The sequence below is a fragment of the Archocentrus centrarchus genome, chromosome 4, assembly GCF_007364275.1.
Source record: "Archocentrus centrarchus isolate MPI-CPG fArcCen1 chromosome 4, fArcCen1, whole genome shotgun sequence".
Classification (NCBI taxonomy): domain Eukaryota; kingdom Metazoa; phylum Chordata; class Actinopteri; order Cichliformes; family Cichlidae; genus Archocentrus; species Archocentrus centrarchus.
Genome location: NC_044349.1, coordinates 3819364 through 3840754, shown reverse-complemented (window position 1 = coordinate 3840754; position 21391 = coordinate 3819364). Strand labels below are relative to the sequence as shown.

At 40.4% G+C, this 21391-nt stretch overlaps 1 protein-coding gene across 3 annotated transcripts in view; it reads right to left on the bottom strand.

Moving 5' to 3' along the window:
* The window catches only part of ptprfa (protein tyrosine phosphatase receptor type Fa), a 374997-nt gene that overhangs the window by 177822 nt on the left and 175784 nt on the right, over positions 1-21391 (bottom strand). The gene's annotated exons all lie outside the window — the stretch shown is intronic.

Below are 21391 nucleotides of genomic sequence, written 5' to 3'. Positions count from 1 at the left end.
TAACCGATGTCACACTTGACAGCTATTAGTGCCCAACCAACCGCTGAGCAGACTCTTGGCACTCGAGCGGTGCTACATTAGCCTCAGGCCATTGGCGCCTTCAGTGATGCCAAAATTTTACCAGTGTGGAGGAGGCAGACAGAGGGTGACCTGAGAGGCCTGGAAAGACAAAATGCCTCTCTGAGCCTTATAATTTCTCCAAGACAGCACATCCCCATCTTCATCCATCATTTTAATCAAGCAGATGCCAGAGTACCTCTCTGGAGGAACTATGTGCTCTTAATAAGATCTTCCTGGCAAATTAAAAGAGCTGGGAAGCCTTTCAGAGCGAGCAGAGAGGAGGGCGGGTGTGGCTGGGCAGGACAAGGCAGACGAGGAGAGAGAACTTGGCAGGGCACTGGGAACATTCGCCCAGCGCATCTCCAATTAAAAACAACAAGCAGCTCCCACATGTGCAGGGTACCTTTCTAATAGCAAACATTTAGTCCAGCAGAGCGAGAAAAAGAACTTAAGAGAGCCTGTCTCTTGATTCTGTGAGTATAGAAAGCAGGGACACACCAAAACTCTTCATTATAACCCAAAGGACACGCTGACAAATTATTTACCAAATAACATCCATTCATGCTCTCAATCATTAGCTGTAAACCATTGTTGTTTGCAGGTGCATGTTGACTGAGAGGATTCATATTTCTGCCACAACACAATATGTGAATAATAATAATACTTTAAAACTATTTCCAGTCTTTTTTTAAATAGATGATAAATTAAAGGAAAAATTGCCTCAGTGCTCATTTGCATCTTCAAGTTTCTCATGGTGGTGAAGAGTCGAACACATCAGTCCAAAATATTCCATACGTGTTCAGCTGGGTGGACACATGTAGCTGTGGTGGTCATAGGGCTGTTTCCCACTTGTATGAGGTGAGAACAGGGCCTATTCCAGGAAGCATGTTCAACAAACCCTGAGTTTAAAAACAGACTCTGAGTTGATCAACTCTGAGATCTGCAACTCTGAGTTTCCCGTTCCACAACAGCTGATCGGAGTTAGTTCAATCAGCTCTGAGTATGATCACCCTGAGTTAGCGCGTGCGTGAGTAAGGAAAGAAAGCCATCATCAATGAAGCGCTGATACCAGGATTCACCATGACAACAGGTAAACAGCAGAGTCTCCATTTTAATCTGATGGATGGAGGATCGCACGTGTCAGTGTGGAGCATGACGAGTCACTTTAACCAGCCTGACCCACTCTGACAGAATCAAAGTTTGTTATAAAATATAAAATTTCTTTTATAATGTCTGCTGTCATCATTTCCCCAACTTGAATCTCCATCAGATGAAGCTGAATCCTAATTTTACATTTGATTTATAAAATCTAATTATTCAGCTGCAGCCTGACGGACAAACTGCAGGAGACAGAAAGTGAAGATAAAAATGTGAAGAAACAGCTCAGACTGAGTTTACTGACCGACCTGTGTGTTAGAGACTGAGACTGCAGCAGACCCTGGGGGGCGGAGCTGACCTCAGGTCAGTTTCTTACTTAATACAAACTGTTTTTGCTGCAGTTTATGACAGTTCAGTTTATGGTCATTTAATTGTTTAATTATTCAGTAAAAATGGAATCTATTGATGGAATAGCACCCTCACTTTAGTCATTTTTTTATTGAAAATTTTATTATTTCTGCCATTACTGGATAAAAATGAGAAATGAGATTTACAGAACTGCTTTAGTATTTCCAGTTTAACCATTGCTAATCTGATCTAAGATCAGCTTCACTGACAGATGACGACTCTCTGACAGCCACGGCTGGATCTGGACCTTATCCGGTCTGAATCAGTGATCCTGATCCGTTTGGATCCTCCTGCTGTGCAGGTGGACTCGGTCGCGGTTTGCCGATCCGTTACATGATCACCAATTTAGGTGATTTTCACTGGAAAATATGTTGCGATTCATAACTTTCAAAATGTTGATTTAAGTCACTTTAAATACATTTAGTTCAGTTTTCAAGTCTTCAATCATTTCAGCCTCATCTTCACTCAAAAATTCCCATCGTCTCCAGGATCCAGACATTTTTCCATCAGTGAGCTTTTACAACACGACCAATGATCGATCATTGATCACTGATCAGTGTGTTCTGTGTCTAAAGCTTCATCCAGATCAGTGTGATGTCACAGTGATACTACAGTAACTACAGTAAATGTTTTAGAGGAACTGCAGCTGTGCTCATTATAAATCCATGACATCGTCGCTGGCTCCGTCCTTACAGCCTGTTGATGAGTGAACGACTGTAAAAGGTTCATGTTACGTACAAAAATAACCAACTAACGTCTAAATGGGATTTCAGTGCTTGTAGAAACATAAACGTCTGCAGATGAATTCGCTCCTCTGATGCTCTGACAGGAACGTTATGAATGAGGAAATTAATGGGAGCGTCAGACAGGTGGTTCAGGTGCAGCAGGAGGGGCGGAGTCAGAGAGACACAGTTTGTTGGATAAAAGCTGCAAGCGAGCAGGTTAGGTTCACAGAGTTTGTTACCAGTTAGCTCTCTTTCTGGAACAGTTTCCAAGATTTTAGGTTAACAAACCAAGTTTTTAGCTAAACCTGCTTTCTGGAATAGGCCCTTGCTTGGAACAGGTCCATTAAAAAAAAACCTTAATTCATTTCAATTTAGCTGATCTCCTGCTCCAGATCACCTTCTCAGGCATATTCAGATGGAGCGCTGCTGCCACTTTTAGCTCCATGGAAGTCCCGTTCTCACCACTTGCACTTTGCAATCTGCATTTTACCATGGCAGTAAGAATCCCACAAAGAGAAAACGTCACCTTCTGTCACTGACCTGAATTTCATGTGGAGGATTATTGCTGCTGATGACAGGTAGGTCTTCATTAGGTCTGCACTGAAAATGCAGGTGTTTTGTGGCCACACAAACCATCTTTGCTCTCCAGCTGTCCTATCTGCCAGATTTTTGGCCTTTTGATGGCTTTATTTATTAGGGAAAGTCACAAAGAGACACAAAGATGGGGAGAGATGAGGAGATGACATGCAACAACAGGACCAGTAAAGCCTCAGCAAACTGGCTGTGTATGATACTTGGTTAAGTGTGCTACTTAGCCAACTTTAACCTCTTCCTGAAAATGAAAGTCGGATTGCAGGATCATCACTCTGGAGGAGCACGCTGGAGGAGAGCCAGCTGCTGCTGCAAAGGCACAAGCTAAAGGGAACATAATGGAACTTCTACTGAGTGATCTTCAAAAGAAGAAGCTGCACTTAAAGCAGTCCAGGAGATGAACTTGAACAGAAAATTAACCAAATTGAAATTAGGTAAGGTGCAATTCATAGGCAAAATGTTATAGGTGGACTCCTGGAGCTTTTTGATCATACATCATAAACTTCCCTTGGTGGGTAACGCAAGTATGTCACTCAGTAAAAGTCCAACTGAGAGAATGACACCATCTGTGATGGATATACTGATCCTCTCACTCTTATTTTTATAGTTCAGTCACTGCTTTCAAGCTTGCATGTTTTTCCCATCAGTCTGCTGGCTGGCCACGACATTTATATCATTTAGCTGCTTTAGCAATGAGAATTTTCAGTGGTTAAAAGCACTCCAAGTTCTACATCTCGGACTGCAGATGTCACAGGCAGTCCTCCTTCTGCTCCAAAGTTCCAATGAGCGGTGAAGGGCAATTCTAAGAGAAGCTGCAGCAGGTGGAAAACTGGTTTGTTCTGGTTTATGCTACAATGTACTGCACTGACTACTGCTGCCAGCTGCAGTCAAGGTTCATGGAGTTGGCGTTCATTAGCAGGATGAGAAACTCACTGGAGATATTAGTTAGTTTTTCACCACAAACTACTTTGCAAATAAAACATCTGCAGAGGTGAAGCTTATGAGCAAAGCTCCTTTTGCAGTCCATGCTACAAATCAAATAAACCTTTGAGAAACACTGCACAGCCTGTAATTCATATCATTTAAATCTTTAAACCAGGATAGAAATGTTTCAGATAAAAACTATTTTGTCTTGATTTGCAGTGACCCGTCAATGGACCAAAACCCTGCCAGCAAAATATTCCCCACAATATTCTTCCTGAGATCAAATTCTTAGTGCTTTTAAATGCAAAAAGAAAAAAAAAGATTCTGGTATTTGTGGTAAATAAATGGCAGGTTGCGTTAGAAAGTAACACCAATAAGCTTCACACTCAATATCCACAGAAAATTTCCTGAACATTTTAAATTAGATTCTCGAGGACCCAAACGCAGAATGCAAAGTCAGTAACTAAGCCAAACAAGGGAACTTTAATAACACAAACAGACAATAAAAGACACGAAAGTTCACTCAGCAGAAATGCCAACAAAAATCCAAATAATTTAAATCTCAGGGAAGGGAAAAACCATACAAATAAACACAAACACATGGAAGAAAAACTGAATGGAACACAAAATGAAAAAAAAAAAAAACGCAGAAGATCACAGAGAGAAAGGCAGGAAAAATGATAGAGGGAGGAAAACAGATGGCCTGACAACTGAAAGGCGGATTGATATTAGGCTAAATATAGTAGACAGGTGGGAACAATCAGGCAAACACAGGAACAAAACAAAGAAAGTAAAAACTGTAACAAAAACCTGCAGTTCCTCTAATGGCCACTTGAGGCTGGAGAGGTCCACCGGCTGTCACGGACTGCACATCTGCCTGCAGAGTGTTTATTGATGGAGGCAGCGTACAAAATACGTGGTACAACCAGTCTATGGGCTAGTTATGCTTGTGCTGTTGTTCGTCCCTCAGTGAGCCAAATCACAACAACTGTTGTCTCAAGGTGCTTTATGTTGTAGGGTACAGACCATATAATATTTAAAAAAATAAAAAATAAAATAAAAAGGCCGATCTTGATTTCACTTTTCTTCTAATGACAGAAAATAATGTGATATGCTCTTGGTCGTTAATCCGTCAAGGCCTCACAGATTAAATATTTTGTTGGCTGTATCAGAATTCAGGACCAAATGTGTACAATATGACTGCTTAAAAAAAAATCATAAAAGAAAATTTCCCCAGTAGGGAATATTTTGCATTCCATTTTCTCAACTTGTTTATTTTTTTTACTATTTATTTATTTCCACACAGACACATGCTTTCTCCCCAGGTGTCAGCACACCTGACTGACCTTCACTTGATTTCATAATGAGTAATTAGTTCTGCGAATTTATTTGCATTTCTCATTTATCTCTGCCTGCCTCTTCTATTATATGTACTGCACACACACACACACAGGCATGTACATGAATACAAATAATGATTATGCACATAGGGAACCACCCCACCCACATACCTGTTTCCTAATAATAGGAGCTTTTGGATGCACACCGCTGAGTGTCTTGTTAGTCTGTGGAGTTTGCCCACAGGCCAAAGATTTATATTTTACCCTTCACTTCTGCATATGTGTATAATTACCAAGCACTGGCTACATTTTTTATCGTGCAAAAGTAAAAGCACTTGCATAAGCCAGTTTTGAACCAAACATGCATCAGGGAAGTTTCTCATAGGAAATGATGTAGAAAAAGGTGGAAAAAGTTACCTACTCATTCATATGGATGCTTAAGTGTGTCCATCACCATCAATATATATAAAATCGCATATTAATAACATTAGTACACAGTGAAAGCAGCTTGCACATGTGCTCAAATTTTTGAGATTATCCCATAACTTTCCCCCCATACATGCTATCTTGATAAATTTGTCAACTAACACATTTCCATATTGAGATGTAATCCAGTGAAGAAGCAAGAATACAAGAACACGTATGGATGCTGGGTGTAATGCCAGGACCTGTGATTATTGTTAAAAAGAAAGGAGCAAGCAAGAAAGAACGAACCAGTGATATCTGTATTTTATTTCTTGACCTTGGTTTCTACCATAATTGAATAATTAATTCATGAATTGGGCTATTTCTTAAAACAAAAACAAAAAGGTCAGCCAGAGAAATTTCTATTACTTTAGATGCATGAACATGCATTTTGGCCACAGCAGATGTGTATGAAAGTCTGAGAAGAGTTAGTTGTACTGCTTGGAAATTGTAAATGGACTGGTACTAGTAGTGCTTTTCTACTCTGGGTACTCAAAGTCCTTTTTACTACAATTTTTACTATTTTAACCAATCACACAGTCATACAAACTTTTTTTCTATACTGAACATTTTCTACCATTCATGCACACACTCATATTCCAATGGATGCTTCAGGGGCAACTCGGGGTTCAGTATCTATGCCCATGGATACTTTGACATGCAGACTGGAGTAGCCTGGGAACCAATCCACTGACCTTCTAATTGGTAGACGACCTGCTCTACACAGAGCCACAGCCAGCTAAATATCTGTGCACATACATGCAGCAACAGATTCTTAGGAGTGAGACCAAAGGAATATATTTATTCAGCATTAATGAGGTTCATACCCATCTTTGGTCTCTGGAGCTTGAAAAAAAGGCGACTGGACTTCTTTTTGTTTCTTGAAGATGTTTCACCTCTCATCCGAAAGGCTTCTCTTCTGGTGAAGAGACCCAGGTATTTAAACCCCTGTGGGCGTAGTCCCCTGGAGGTGGTTATGACCCTCTGGCACATGTGCATAATCACATGTGCCAAGGTGTGAAAGGAGGCGTAGGTCATTACAATCAGTGGTTTCAGATGAAACCAATATAGGACTTCGCTCCATTGTTGCAGTGACCTATTGCGGTCACTGGAACAATGGTGTGAATGGAGGTTGAGACGTCTGGGAAGGGAGCTCAGGACAGCACTGTGGGGGAAAGTTGGTGACGTAATCCACCTCCTCTGTTCAATGATGGTTGTTCACAGTGGACATAGATGCTTCGTTTACTCCTCTTTCAAACCATCTGTCTTCCCTGTCCAAAATGTGAACACTGGCATCCTCAAAGAGTGCCCTTTGACCTGTCGAAGTGGCTCTTCTATGTTGTGCCATTTGTTTGTGAAGAGGCTGTTTTGATTTCTCCAATGTAGAGGTCCGAGCACTCTTCACTGCACTGGCCAGCATTCACTACATTGCTGATCTTGTGTTTAGGGGGTTTGTCCTTGGGATGAACCAGTTTTTGTCTTAGGGTGTGACTTGGTTTGAAGTATACTGGGATGTCATGCTTGGAGAAAATTCTTCTGAGTTTCTCTGACAAGCCTGCCACATAAGGGATGACAATGTTGTTACTCTTGTCATTCTTATTCTCCCTAGTTTGTGTTTGACCTTCTTTCCTGTGCATCTTGGTTGATTTGATGTGGGATAACCACATGTTTTGTCTTGTTTCATGTCTTCAAGAAACAAAAAGAAGTCCAGTCGCCCTTTTTTCAAGCTCCAGAGACCACTATGACCTGGATGACTGAGAATCTACACAGACATAACCATCTTTGGTATTTTAGAGGTTTATTATTTAGATAAATATACTGTATAATTCCTATAGTGGTGCATTCTAAGAAGGAGTTTGGGGGCAGCCTTTGGGAACGGCCTTGAGTCAGGACTCACCATAAATTTCAGTGGCCTGAGGCTGTCAGGATATAATGCTGGAATAACAGAGCAGAAAATATCCTAAGGACTGAACCAGGCTGCTGGCCTATATATGTCTCCAGTACACCTCCAACCTTCTTCAGCTTGCTGTGTTTCATACAAACAAACAAATGCACGAGTGCTATTAGAGTTAATACATCATCAGGAAATAAACTAGAGCAGAGTTCTGCTGTAATAACACAGATGTTTAGCTCTGTTGTTGAACACTGTATGGGGAAATGTACAAAAAAACCACTCATCTAATTTACAAAATAAATCTCCAAGAATCCTAAATCGATGAGATTATTATGAACTAGTGGCACCCTGATTACTGTGTATTAAAGATTACTGTAATATTTAAAAATTACAATAATCATGAAGTGAAAATCTGATATAGTGACATCCCTATTAGGAACCCACAAACCCAAAATTAAAACAGCATGCTATACAATTAGTTGATCTCACTGATTATGTATGTCCAATAGAACAGTAAGAAATAAGGGAAAGAAGTATATTTATAAAGGCCAGACTAAGGATAAAAAAGTGACAGGTGTTTATCATGGAATAGTTATAAGAAAAAAAGGTTCACCATCCAAACCAATACAAAATATAAAGCCTATTACTGCCTATTAGCATGTGTGGTAGCAAGAGCAGGTATTTAAGTTAACGTTTCTGCCTTTATGGCAACTCTGAGTAAAAGACCGCAATGCAGGACTCACTGAGGTTGGGTAAAAGTGCCATTCTCAAACAGGCAGTGGTCATACACAAGAAAGCTGTCAGTAAGGTTAACAATCCACATCGAGGAGGCAAAACACAAAGTCCAAAACCAATACTAAGCGTTACTGAATGCATGGAAAAATAATAAAAGTAAAAGGAATACCATGAACACTGGAAAACTTGGCAAAAATTAACAAGCTGATCTTCCAGAGAACAAAATTAATTGGATAGTATACACTGTAAACTGGTGCGTGATTAACTGACTGAACACAGAAGAGAAATTGGGGATAAGAAAAAGGCAATACAGGTGAAACTAATCAAGCTGGAAGTAAAGCTGACGACAACCAACAAGAACGGAACATTTTTTCCCCTTGTTGCTGCCTTGGGATCTTCTACTGGAGGGGGGATTATGTCTCTCTGCTGGCTTGGAAATTTGGGAGACAAAGATCTCTCTGACTGCTTGTGGAAAACTGTATATTATGACCTATTTTTGAAGAATAACATAGCAAAAACTATAAGTTAAATGAGAGAACACAAATATATGGAAGAAGGAACGAGTGACAGGCCATTAGGGCAGTCAGGTTTTACAACACTGAAATGCAAGTTCATCAGTGCAGAAATACTTTTTTCTCCCTGACATAGACTTATGAGTCTCACTTTTCCTCACGATGATGTATTTAATCACGATGGATAGACAGGCTCTGTCATCAAAACTGTGGAGAGCTCTTACAGGAACCACTGGATGAGGGAAATTATCTTGCCCCAGGAGCTCTGGGATCAACCGAGACATGAAACCAGCGACATGGCAGCTTCCTGCAGTCTCAAAAACTCAGCAAAAAAATTTGAGCGCAGCGTTAATTCTCCTTAAAATGATAATACAAGTAAAGCCTGAAAATTCTGTGTATCTGTGAGAGGCCTCTGATATAAATTGTCATTCTCTCATATTAACAGGGTCAAGCTTGAACCTTGCACCAGCTGCCCGGGACTTTTTTTTTTTTATTTCCTTTTTAATACTAAAAAGCACACTGAGCTTTTTATTTTGCTCTTTTTATTTTCTAATTGGCATGAGTGGAAAAAGCATGCATGAATACATACCCTAGACTGTAAAAAAGAGATGAATTTAAAAGCCACAGTGCGACCCTTTGGTTTGTGAATTTAAAACAGCAGTTTTAAGCATTTGTACCCAAATGTGCTCTAACTTTTTCATGCTTTTTTTTTGTAATCAATGTACCAATAATGTTCCAATGCATTAAAAAACAAAAAAAAAAACTAGTCTTCCCAGACTTTGGTGGTTGTCTGTGTGACGGAGTCTGGAAAAGACTTTCTGTGAAAATCCAAAGGATGCTCATTTCCAGTTACACATTTTTAGAACTGTTTGTTGGCTGTGTGGCAGGCAGAGTGTGGACCTAACAGCAGGACTCGGGAGACTTAAACTCAAAAAAAGCAGCTTTAATGTTGAAATCATTCCCGAAAATACAAAAAACAAGGCAGCACTGGAGCCAGAAATGCAAGGACTCGGGAGATAAAAGGGAAACCAGAACGAGGTAGCACACAGCATGAGGTAGGACATGACAAAGAACTGAGGAAAACTGAGGGCTTAAAAACACACGAGATAATTAGGGAGAGAGGACACAGCTGGGAAAAACAAGACACAGGTGGACAGAATCTAACTTATGAGAAAACTGAACACAATGCATATGAGACAGGAGACTAGCAAAATAAAACAGAAAGTAATTAAATACCAGAGCAGGAATGCAGACTTGAAGACAGGAAGGCAAGAAAACAAACTCAGAAAATTAACTATAATCACAAAAGGAAGCAGAAGCAGACCAGCTGGCAAACTCTGAGGTTGACAAATGAAGCTAATGCAAAAGTGCCAAAAGGAGCGCAGTGGATGATTTTTTTGTTTTTAACTTACCTGTTCAACGCGCCTAACTAAAGTTAGGGGCATTGCTTTAATTTACTGTGTACCAGCATGCAGCCCTAGCTACTCTGCTAAGCTTTATCTGTCCTAACAGGATCACTCAACTGTGTTTGTAGCACCACAGTTATCTGACAAATAATATCGGTTGTTGTGTGGATAACAGTATTGACAGATCCATCAAGATGATGGTGCTCCAGTTTTAGTGAGTGAAATTCTAGTCCATTACTTATAAAGCACTAGTTGCTAGCACCAGTCAGCAGGTATCAGTGTCTGTGCTGTCTATGACTGTAGCTTGCTAACCAAGAAGGCTAGCATTAAGTAATAACACTCCACCCTCTCATCAATTTTTGGTCACTTCTGGGTCCATAAAAATAAAATGTCAGAAGCCAAAATTAATGCTGAGGTTTCAAAATGCATATGCCATGGATGACATCACGGTGGCAACATCCAGCTTTTATATACTGTCTTTCGAAGAGAGCCTCAAATGGGCATTAATCAAACTGCAGTTTTTGGCATTTATGCATTGGCTGTATTCAGCCTGGAGGTTGCTGATAGTATTTATAGAAAAGCATGTAAGCCTGCTGTTTATGGACACAAACACATAAATTAGCCTTAAGCGTTTTGTTTTTTAAATGAGGCTGCAGCTGGATGTAAAGATCTGTAAGATTCCCCTCTTTTGAGGTACCATATTAATTCCTATAGAGTCAAAATCAGCATTTCAGTCGTATCAAAATGACAAATTTGCTATATAAACAGTTAGCAGGCCCCCTTTTTACACAACTGGCAATCCAGCCTTGGCGTGAAGGTCTTACCAGAGTTGGCTATGGGGAAAGCAGGTTAAAATGAGAGCATTCTTCTACTCAGTAAGTGGAAATCTTTATTTTGTGACTTACCAAATCCGTTTAAAGGGCAAACGTGCTTCTCAGAAAAGGAACATTTATGAGTAAATAAAATGCACAATACATGTGTGCTACCCTCTGCTGAGCTATAACTTAATTTATACACTGTAGGAGTCTGTCCATCACTTAAACAGAGAGGTATCATTCAGCCTTTACTTGTATGATACAGCTTCCCCAAGGGGATCATTACAGTGTCATTTTGTCTTCTGATGCCACTGCAGACAACATCTTGACAGATGGTGTGCACGGCATGAAGAGAAAGTTAAAGAAAGTGCCCATAAGTTCAAGACAATATTAGTAAACACAAACAGGGGTCTTCTTCAAATTCTCAGTGGTGCTCAGAGTGAAAACTTCTCTAAGTAGATAAATAAAGTAATTCTCAATGTCACCAGTGACTGAGGCAGAGGGGAGCACCAATAAGTAAATAAACAGCTATTCTTACACGACACTGAAATCTGATGGCTTTAATTGCTTCTTTATCAGTGTGCAACACCCAGTCGCTGTATGGCTTGTGTGTGTCTGTCATTGTGTGTCCCCATGCTTGTGTACTGTAGGCTATATTCGTCAGTATGAGCCTTTGAGCATGGAAGCTGAGTGTTGGGCCTGTTGTAGAGAGATAAACGGCAGAGGAAGATGGCAGATAGTTGAGTCTGAAATCTCTTTAATGCAGAAGTCACTGCTGCAGCATCGACCCTATACTAAATATGCCCTCTTACAAGAACATGCACTGGATCAGGGGAGGAGAAAAATCCCTACAACTACTTTAATCTGTGCTTATTGGGGGCTAAGGATTGATATGGGCATGCATTATGCAGAGATATAAAAGTGCGATTTGGCTGGAAAAATTAAGGCCTTCTTGGGAGTTTACTTTTCGTCTTTTCTGACAGTTTCTGGTGATGGAAAATTCAAACCACTCACCAAGGCATCCTCCTTCTCTGCAGACCACTGCTCGCTCACAGGTTGCAATGTTTCCCTGGAGAACTACCTGTGTGCATCCATATTTGTGTGTGTGAGTGCGTCTGTGTGTGTGTGCACCGGTGTGAGACTGGCTGTTGAAGGGCATGAATATGTCAGGTAAAGCTCCAATCTGAATGTGTTTAGTAGAGGTTTCAGTGCTCAGTGTTCCAGAAAGGCAGCTCTGTGCGGAGGAGCGGACAGCCTGGCAGACCTAAGCTGTAGCTGTAATTGGCATTGCTGCTTTAAAATGAAGGAGGATTTTTCCTCTTTAGATGGAATTATGCACCCAATGGAGCCGCTATCCATCATTCTGACCAAGGTGATTTTGACAGATAGAACACGATATCTCCTTTAATTCAACCATGGCCACACACCTCTGCAGCCTGCTGCATGGCCACAGAAGATAATTAGAAGCTTGACTGAAGACTGACTGGTACATTCATATTACATGTTTGAGTCTCTTTGGTAGGTTAGGCAGGGACATCAACATAGACACCTGTCCTATGAATGGTTAGTAAACTAATGGCTTGAGAAAGATTTTTTAAGGTATTCTAACTACTTTCATACTAAAAATTTGAAATATATATTTTGAAATTGGGTAGCAAAAGCCTTGAAGTAGGGCATAAAAAACGACGTTATGGTTTCACTAAATATTCACACACAAATAGAAGGGCATGTAATTTCTTCATGAAGCAGCCAATATCGTGAGATGACAGAAATTGAGCATGTTAACATTAAGATCAGCAGCAATGCTCTCCATCCAATGCGGAGTGTAAAATAATGCTGTTTTGTCAGATGTTGCCTGCACCTCCCCGTTTCATACAAGCTGTCCTTTAGAGTCAGTGCCTCAATGCATTGATCACAGCAATATGTGACCCAATCTGATTGGCTACCAATGATGACATAACTGGTAATCAATGAGTACTCAAAACATGTAAGCAATCTCTCCCTTGTTGCTAAGAACATCCCCTGAACCTGGAAATGACCCACAATACAGCACATGTTTTAATATGTTATTGGCCTAAGAATTAACCCCTGTGATTTCCCACTCAATTTGCCAGATTGGGACACATATAGGATTCTGAGAGAAAACTTTCCTATTTTAGAAACCTTCCAACGCTGGGGAGGTGGTGGCACAAAACAGCAATAATCAATGCTCAAGAAGTAGAATTGGGTTGTTACATCACCACTGAATGAGCATATACCTATATGGTGCCTATACAGCTAAGCAGTGCAACATTAATAGAAAGATATGGGCAACCCCTCTCCATATTCGGTCATAAGAATCAATTTCATCAATTAACTGGAGAAAGAATACTGTAGTCTTTGCATGCAACCCTTTGGTCCATGACAATGAAAGGAAAGAAACAAAACAAATATATCTTCATCTGTCTTTTATGTGAATTTTTCTAATGCTTGTATAGACATAACCATTTAAGTGACCCCCCTGTCATGTCCTGGGCCGGTGGCCCAGTGTTTTATGTATTCTTGATATGGTTTCCGTTTTCTCAGGTTGTTTTGTTATCTGTTATAGTTGCCTTCAGTTATTTCTAGTTCCTTGTGTCTCTCTGTATTCTGTGTCAGGTTTGCGTCTCTGTTCCCTTGTCATACTTCCTGTTTTATTTTGATATCCATCTAGCCCCTGCCTGTTGTATTCAGTTTTACTTCCCTCTGGTCTCATCTTAGTTATCAGTGTCACCTGTGTTCCCACCTGTTTCCTCTTCCCTCATCAGCCCTTCTGTGTATTTAAGTCCTGCATTTTCTCTGCCTGTTGTCGCGTTGTTGATGTTGTGTACCTACGTGTCCCCGTGTTCCCTGTGCTCCCTGTGCTCCCTTCGTCTTCCTCCCAAAAGGTTTTGTATTTCTTTTTGTCCGGTCCCAATAAATACCTTTAAGTTATACCCATCTCTGGAGTCCTACGTGTTTGTCCTTCCTCTCCCGTTTTCCTCCCCGGCCATGACACCCCTAAAGCTTTGACTGTCACCAACAGATCTTTCATTTTTGCTTACAAGCTTTATTTTCATGGTGTCCTGAATGATTGTAGATGTTTTAATGAAACTCTAAAGCAGGGGTCCTTAAATCCAGGCCTCAAGGTCCGGTGTCCTGCAGGTTTTGGATGTGTCCCTGATCCAACACACCTGAATCAAATGGCTGAATTACAGAATTACAGAATGCAGTCAAGTTCTACAGAGTCCTGCTAATGACTTCTATATTTGACTCAGGTGTGTTGAAGCAGAGACACATCTAAAAGCAGGACACCGGACCTCGAGGCCTGGATTTGAGGATCCCTGCTCTAAAGTGACCTTGAAGTACTCAGTCTCCTCTACTTGAGGTAGCAACTCAACCCCAGTCCTGAGTGGGCCCCTCCAGGTGTGCATTTATACCATGGAGCCAAAGGAACAACAGTATCAAAGCCTGTGAAGATCTCCATCAACAGGCCAAAGACCTGACCTTTATGTCCAGGATGACCACAGGTGATAATATTTGGCTCGGCAGGTATGAACCAGAAACCAACCAGCAGTTTGGAAGAGTCTAAAGCAGGCTTGCCCAAAAATTGGCCTGCGGGCTGCTTCCAGCCCCGCCCCCTACTTCCGGTCCACAAATTGATGTAAAAAAAAAAAAAAAAAAAAAAAAAAACATACAATTTGGCCCTTTAAGTAACTTTTTTGACATTTCACCTTCCTCTCCAATTAAGAGGGTTAAGCGAAATTTGCGGACTGGAAGTAGGGGCAGCACCGGAAGCAGCTTGCAGACAGAGTTTGGGCACCCCTGGTCTAAAGTCTCCAAGACTTAAAAAGCCGCATTAGGGCTGGAGTGAAACCAGAGACATGCCTGTCATTTTCTTCAACATTTACAAAGTCAGAGTTCTACTATACCAGATTCAAGCTGGACCATAAGGTCCCACATTGGTGTCTGTTTCAAGCCTGCATGAACAGAAAAGGCAACAACCATAGCAGAGTTCACCACAATGAGGAAGAAGTGCAAAAAAACAGCACAGATGGCTAAGAAGACATTCTATCAGTTTCACTTCATTGCTTTTTTTGTATATTAAGCCCTATGTGTTCTCCAAAAAGCCGAAGGACCAAAAACAGACCCACTCATCCATGTGGCAGTACACAGCTACAGCATGTAGATGTGGGTTTGTAAATCTCTTTGTAGCACCTGTGGACTACCAACTCACTTCCATGCTGGGACCTTCAAGCCTGAAAAGCACTTTTGTCTTTTTTGGGTGCACCAACACAACTGTCTCTCACCATCCACCACTACCTAAAATGACACAATTGGACATCCAACACATAACACAGATGGTGCTCGACAAACTTACACTACCAAGTGTAGCAGGAGTGGTTGGAGCGGTGTATCACTGCACAAGGTATAACTACTTCGAAGGGGATAGTATCCAAGACTTTTCTGAGAGCACTTTGTCTATTGTTGAATAATTATTGTTTTTGCCTGTCTAACTGATGTGTGACAAAGAATATAAATACAAAGGATATAAAAAAGGATATACAAAAGACAAAGGATATAAAACAGAAAAGAAATGACTTGAATCTATTTTTTTTCCCAGCAAACTAATTTCAACATAAAGCTTACTTACTTTCTTTGGGTGAATTTGTTTCTCCTCTTAATCTTCAGTTGTTCTCAGGCTACCAGCACCATAACTGCATTTTGAATGGCTGTGTGCGAGTACATTTTCATAAGCTGATTTGGTCTCTGAAGTTTGTTATCAACAGGTGTCTTGGTATACCTAATATGCAAATATTACAGGAAAATCTCCTGCGGTGCTACTGCAAATCCTCACAGTATGCCTTCCCTTTAATAAACTCTGAATAAAATAAATCATTGTTTATCACTTTTAATCATGGCAAACAGAGGGTACAGCTCATGGAATCACCTTAATTATTGTTGTGCAGTATGATGCATAAAATGCTCACCCTGTGTGTATGTGTGTTTACTCCAGCATCCTGCCCACTCTAATTACCGTGGAGAGGGAATCCACAGCAGCTCCCACAGGGTTCCTGTCACAGCCAGCCGCCTCAACGGGCTCCTGTGTCCAAACACGGAGCAGCTGCCAGAGCTGACATATCAGAGCGCGCACATACACAAACACGTTTACTGAGATACATCATTAGCATAGCATGCTGCTGATAATCCTCCGGAAGCAGCATTTACACAGCCTGCATGGCTCGCGTTGCTGCTGAAACTGCTGTCTCAGTAACCAACAATTCAGTTGTGTTATCATGGGGTCACATAAGGGTAAATCCAAAAGAAAACTTTTAAGTATTCATAGTTAAATGTGCACTGTACAACTTTTTTATGTATTATAAGCTATTTTTATTGCCAATGTATAGAGCGATTATAACGTAATAAAAAAAAAAAAAAATAGCATAATTTTTACCAACAATTGTAGCAAAGCAAACTGAGATTAGCTAGCTACTGCTCAGTTTTGTAGCTAATGAATAATCAATAACTTAAAACCTGAATTTTTTTTAACCGCTGTTACACTAGATATGTGAAATGCAAAGTTACACTTTCCCAAACTTCAAGGGAAGTGACTGTCATGACTACCAATGAGAGCAAAATATATTAGAGGGATGTCTAGGCAACCGATATCCATTAGCAACCAACTGTCTGACTCCTGGGGTTGATTTGTTACCAGGTACCATTATGAATGAACCATCCCTAGATTTGCACAGCATAAGCTATGAGCTAGGTGCTCAACCATGTCTTGCAGAACTATACCTATATATTTTAACAGAACTGCTAACAAACTTGCAAAATGAATTTGCCTGCTAACATGACTCATGATACTAACTAATGCGTAATGCCAAATGGAATTGAATTTAGCTAACAGTAAATCATGTAATAGCACAAAGCACATCCATTAAACTAACATGTGCCTTCTATGGAAAAAAGCCAACATGGCTGCTAACTGTAATTTTGTTACACAGCATGTGTCCAGCCTTTTTAGCTTCATCACACGCAAGAAAAATTTGCTGTCATTATACTGATATTCAGTTTTTAAGCTGTGACAAAGACTTCCTTGGTTATAAAACTGGAAGTCTGTATTTTTGACCATGCACTATATACCTGATGTGATTGTGATGGTGCCCATCAACAGAGCATCAGGGGTTGATTGAGCTGATGTGCTTGAGCACCCTGTCAATAGCCCAGAAAGCATTTCTGTCCAGTGAAGTGTGCCTGTACTCCATTAACTGGATGACTTGAAGGCAAAAGAGAACAAATCCTTTCCAAAATCACCAGAAGACAGCAAAGATGGAAGAGGGTTAACTACAGTGGAAACTTAGTTAAAAAATAAATAAATAAATAAATAAATAAATAAATATATATATATATATATATATATATATATATATATATATATATATATATATATATATATATATATATATATATATATATACACACACACACACTGGTACTCCCTCATTAAAACTCCATTGTTGAAGGGCTGCCACCATAAACTGTGACACTTCTGGTTGATAAAGTCTTCCATCATCCTGATAAATATGTTAGTAGAGGCTGTAATTAGGAAGAATAAGGGATGGCCATTGAGACTCAGCAGACAACGCAGAGACAGAAAGCACCTGGCCCAGAGCCCAAAGCTAAAACAAACCCCCACAGTGGCCATAAGGCTAAATGCATAGCAGGCTAAAAAGCCTCAGCCTCCAACCAGGTTCTTAATGAATGTTTGCACTAAATGGCTTAGCTGGTGGCAGGTCCCTCCACGACCCATCCCCATGTGCCACCGCACACGGGGCACTCTCAGGACCAAATAACACAGCTGCCAAATGGATAAGTTAACTACAAAAAGTCAAAGCCTTCAAGGTCTTAATGACTTCTAGAAAAAAAGAAAAGAAAAAAAAAAAAGAATCATTGGAAGGAATATGGAGAAAATGATGCTTAAGGACTTCCTCTTTATCAAGGCTCCAAAATATTATCAAAGGTACCATCAAGCCAGACTGGATGAAATTCTAATAAAGGCAGGCTCACACATTTTTTCTGATGAATGTTCATTTCACGTTCTGCGTTTTTCTTTTTAGAACTTACATTTTAACCATCATTTCAACTTCTGCCAGCGCTTCCTTCCTTTCCTTTAATATCCTAAACTTCAGCTATAACGTCGTAACGTATAATGTCACGTACATTGTAATTTTTGTATTTACTCGTTTATCAGCATGTACCCTTCTGAAAATTAATCTAAAGAAAGGCTGCATGTTAAAGTCAGTGTCTTTATATTCAAGCTTGTCTACTGCTTTAGCTCGACAGAACTTGACAGGCACATTGTTTGGTATCACTTATCACTCGCTCTCAGAATTACTCCTCATTGTGTAAACTATGAACTGCTAAAGATACATGCGGAGAGCAAGAAAATCCTTTAAAAAAAAAAAAAACAAGTACCATATGATGATAACTTGGTGTTAAGATTTATTAATCTGCCATGTGACGTTGATGGATTAGCTTGTTTGGACTGGTATTAAAGTAACATATTGGTCCATATACTGACATGGAAATCAAAACTGTGTTATGCGGTTCAGCGGTAACTGCGGCTTTGCTCCAGTGTTGCCATCACATCTGTATGACAGAAAGAGAAAAATTGGTATGTGTGCTTCCTACAGCTCAGTGAGAGCATATGAAGGCAGCCAGGCACTGCATGGCCTGTAGAGCCTGTATGGGTGATGGATGACAATAATTATGTGGAACATCCACTTGTATGGTGTGTATGGGTGTGTATGGAGGGGTGAGGGTGGGGAGAGTGGGTAGACTCATGCTCATGTGATATAATAACAGTGACGCATGGCTGTTCATTCCTGGGGCTCTGTCCACTCCATCACCCACCCCCACCGCTGCCCTCAGTCTCCAATCCTTAACCTGTCTACAGGAGGTAAGGTGCTGGCCTTACAGCCAGCACAGCTTTGAAAACACTTCAAGAACATTATCAGCCTTCGGGCTGCAGAAAGGAGGCCAAAGTGTTGTCTCTAATAAAAGCATGAAATCAGCAGGAAACCCTTGACACTGACTGCTGAAACTGTGTACTAGTGGATAGATGCAACAACAAAAGGCTAGAATGAACAGTCTTAGTGAATAATTGCAGCGGCTTATATTCAATATTAACTGATCCGCTGATATTTTTACCAACTTCAACAGGAACTGTCTAATATCTTAAACACTTCTTTATTGCCGACGTATGAACCACCAACATAGCTTACAAAATGACACACCCCGGTTTGTTTGTTAGTTACCTCTGACGATCCTGTGCTGAGGACTCGGAATGAATTTTCTGTGAAAATCCAAAGTATTTCATGTTGCTCCTTGCCCAAATGCCTTTTTCACTTACATTTCTGCATCAAGATTGAGCAACAGTAGCTAATATTAGCCAATGGAAACCACTGATGATCAACAAGCTACCAGCTTGCAATCGCCAACTTACACAGTATGCCATCAAGAGCCCCCTCTACTACTTCAAGAGTTTATTATGTTATTTTATGAGGTTTTATTGGGAAAAGTAAGGAGATAAAGGACAGGAAGCCTATCCCGCACATGTAGAACAGACCAGGTTCCCTTTACAGCCTGGGCAGCATCAATAGTTAGTCTAAAAGCCAGTTTTATCTAGTAAATCCTTAAGGCCAAATGTAAATGATGTTAGTGCAAAACTAGTAACATAAACAGGGCCCTTCATTTACTCAAGTCTGACCTCAGACTGACTTTTGCTGTGTTCCATTTGCATTGGAAATCTGAGCTGGGAGTGACGTCACTCCAGATATGAGCATGTTCCAGTAGTAAAGCTGGAAAAAGCAAGGAAAAACAGGATTCGTTTTACTCCTTATTCCAACAAGCTGAAGATGAGTAAAAAGAAAATAATAAACAGACAAAAGCAAATAGATATGGAACATATTCAGTTAAAAAAAAAAAAGTCAAAAATAATGGGCCAGGGTCAGTTAAATGTCAAATGCGCCCACTTTATAAACCAGTGTGTGAAAATGGAGTGTGCTTTAAAAAGACATAAACGCAAACAAATGACTTTTGAGGGATCATTCAAAAGCAATCTACTATACAAACAGGAAAAAATGGAAAACAAACACAAAGATGAAGAAGAAAACTGCACTATATTTTTCATCATCTGTCATTTGTCTGTACAGAGAGACATTTCCTGACAAGAAGTGAATGGCATCCAGTTTGCAAATGTTATAGAAACAGCATTAATAATCCACAAAGAGCAGGCATTGTGAGACAAAGTAAGAAACAGGAAATAAAGGAAAAGCCTGGCAAGACACAGCATGGCAGAGGCAGAGAGACAGCCGGAGATGCATGTGGATCTGTCTCAACTGGTTGTCTGGCTATTTTCCTGTGATGGAGAAAACAAAAGCCGGGCAGCGGCCGGGACAATGCCTCCGCTGTCTAGGTGTCATCTCCATCTGCCTCGGGGTAAAAGATTATCATAACAGAACTGTAAACCTCAATATCCTCCGCCCACAGTCTATTCAATTAGAACAATGTAGAACCACACTTGGGAGAAATGGGATTTAAAGTTTATTTTTCTTGTCAAATATTTTCCACATCTTTATTCCCCCCCAAGTGATCCGAAAGTTACTACTTTTCTTTGGCCCTCCTGTTTGTTGTTTAAGGTTCACTTTTTTTTTTTGTTGTTGTAAGAGCCTAAGAAAATACTTTTCTTAGGCTCCAGAGATATTTGTTTGAACAACCTGATGCAGAAAACACACCATTTTCTAATGGAAAGGTTTACCTGATACTCGGGCCTGTGGTCTAAACATGGAAAACACTGATGTCTTCTCACAGCGCTACAAATCAATTCACTTCAGTTCAATTATTTTATTTATATAGCGCCAAATCACAGCAACAGCTGCCTCAAGGCGCTTTATATTGTCAGGTAAAGACCCTGCAACTCGACACCAGTGAGGCAGTTTTGGTCCAGTTGGTGCTAACGAAGTGAAGAGGTTGTGCTAATTAAAACTAATGAGCTGCATGTGTTGTCTGTGTAGCTTTCAAATTAGTTAGGTTGTTGTCAGATGGAGTTATTTCACCTTTTCAAAGCAGCAGTTGTAGCTTGCTCTTCCCATCTCAGACTGTATATGAAAAATGTCAATGGGTGGCCGCTGTGACATTACTCACTGCTTTGTGAAGTCCCACTTTGAAGCCATGATTTCAAAACTTTTGCTCACATTTTGGAGGGGAAGCCAGAAGGGGCCATATCTGGATTTGAGGGTGAGGCGTGGTTAGCAAGGCGCATCTATAGACTGTGCAGCTGCACAGAAACAGCTGAAGTACCATACAATTAAAAATAAAATAGACTTCACTCACCAAAAATGGAGCGCAGACTTTTT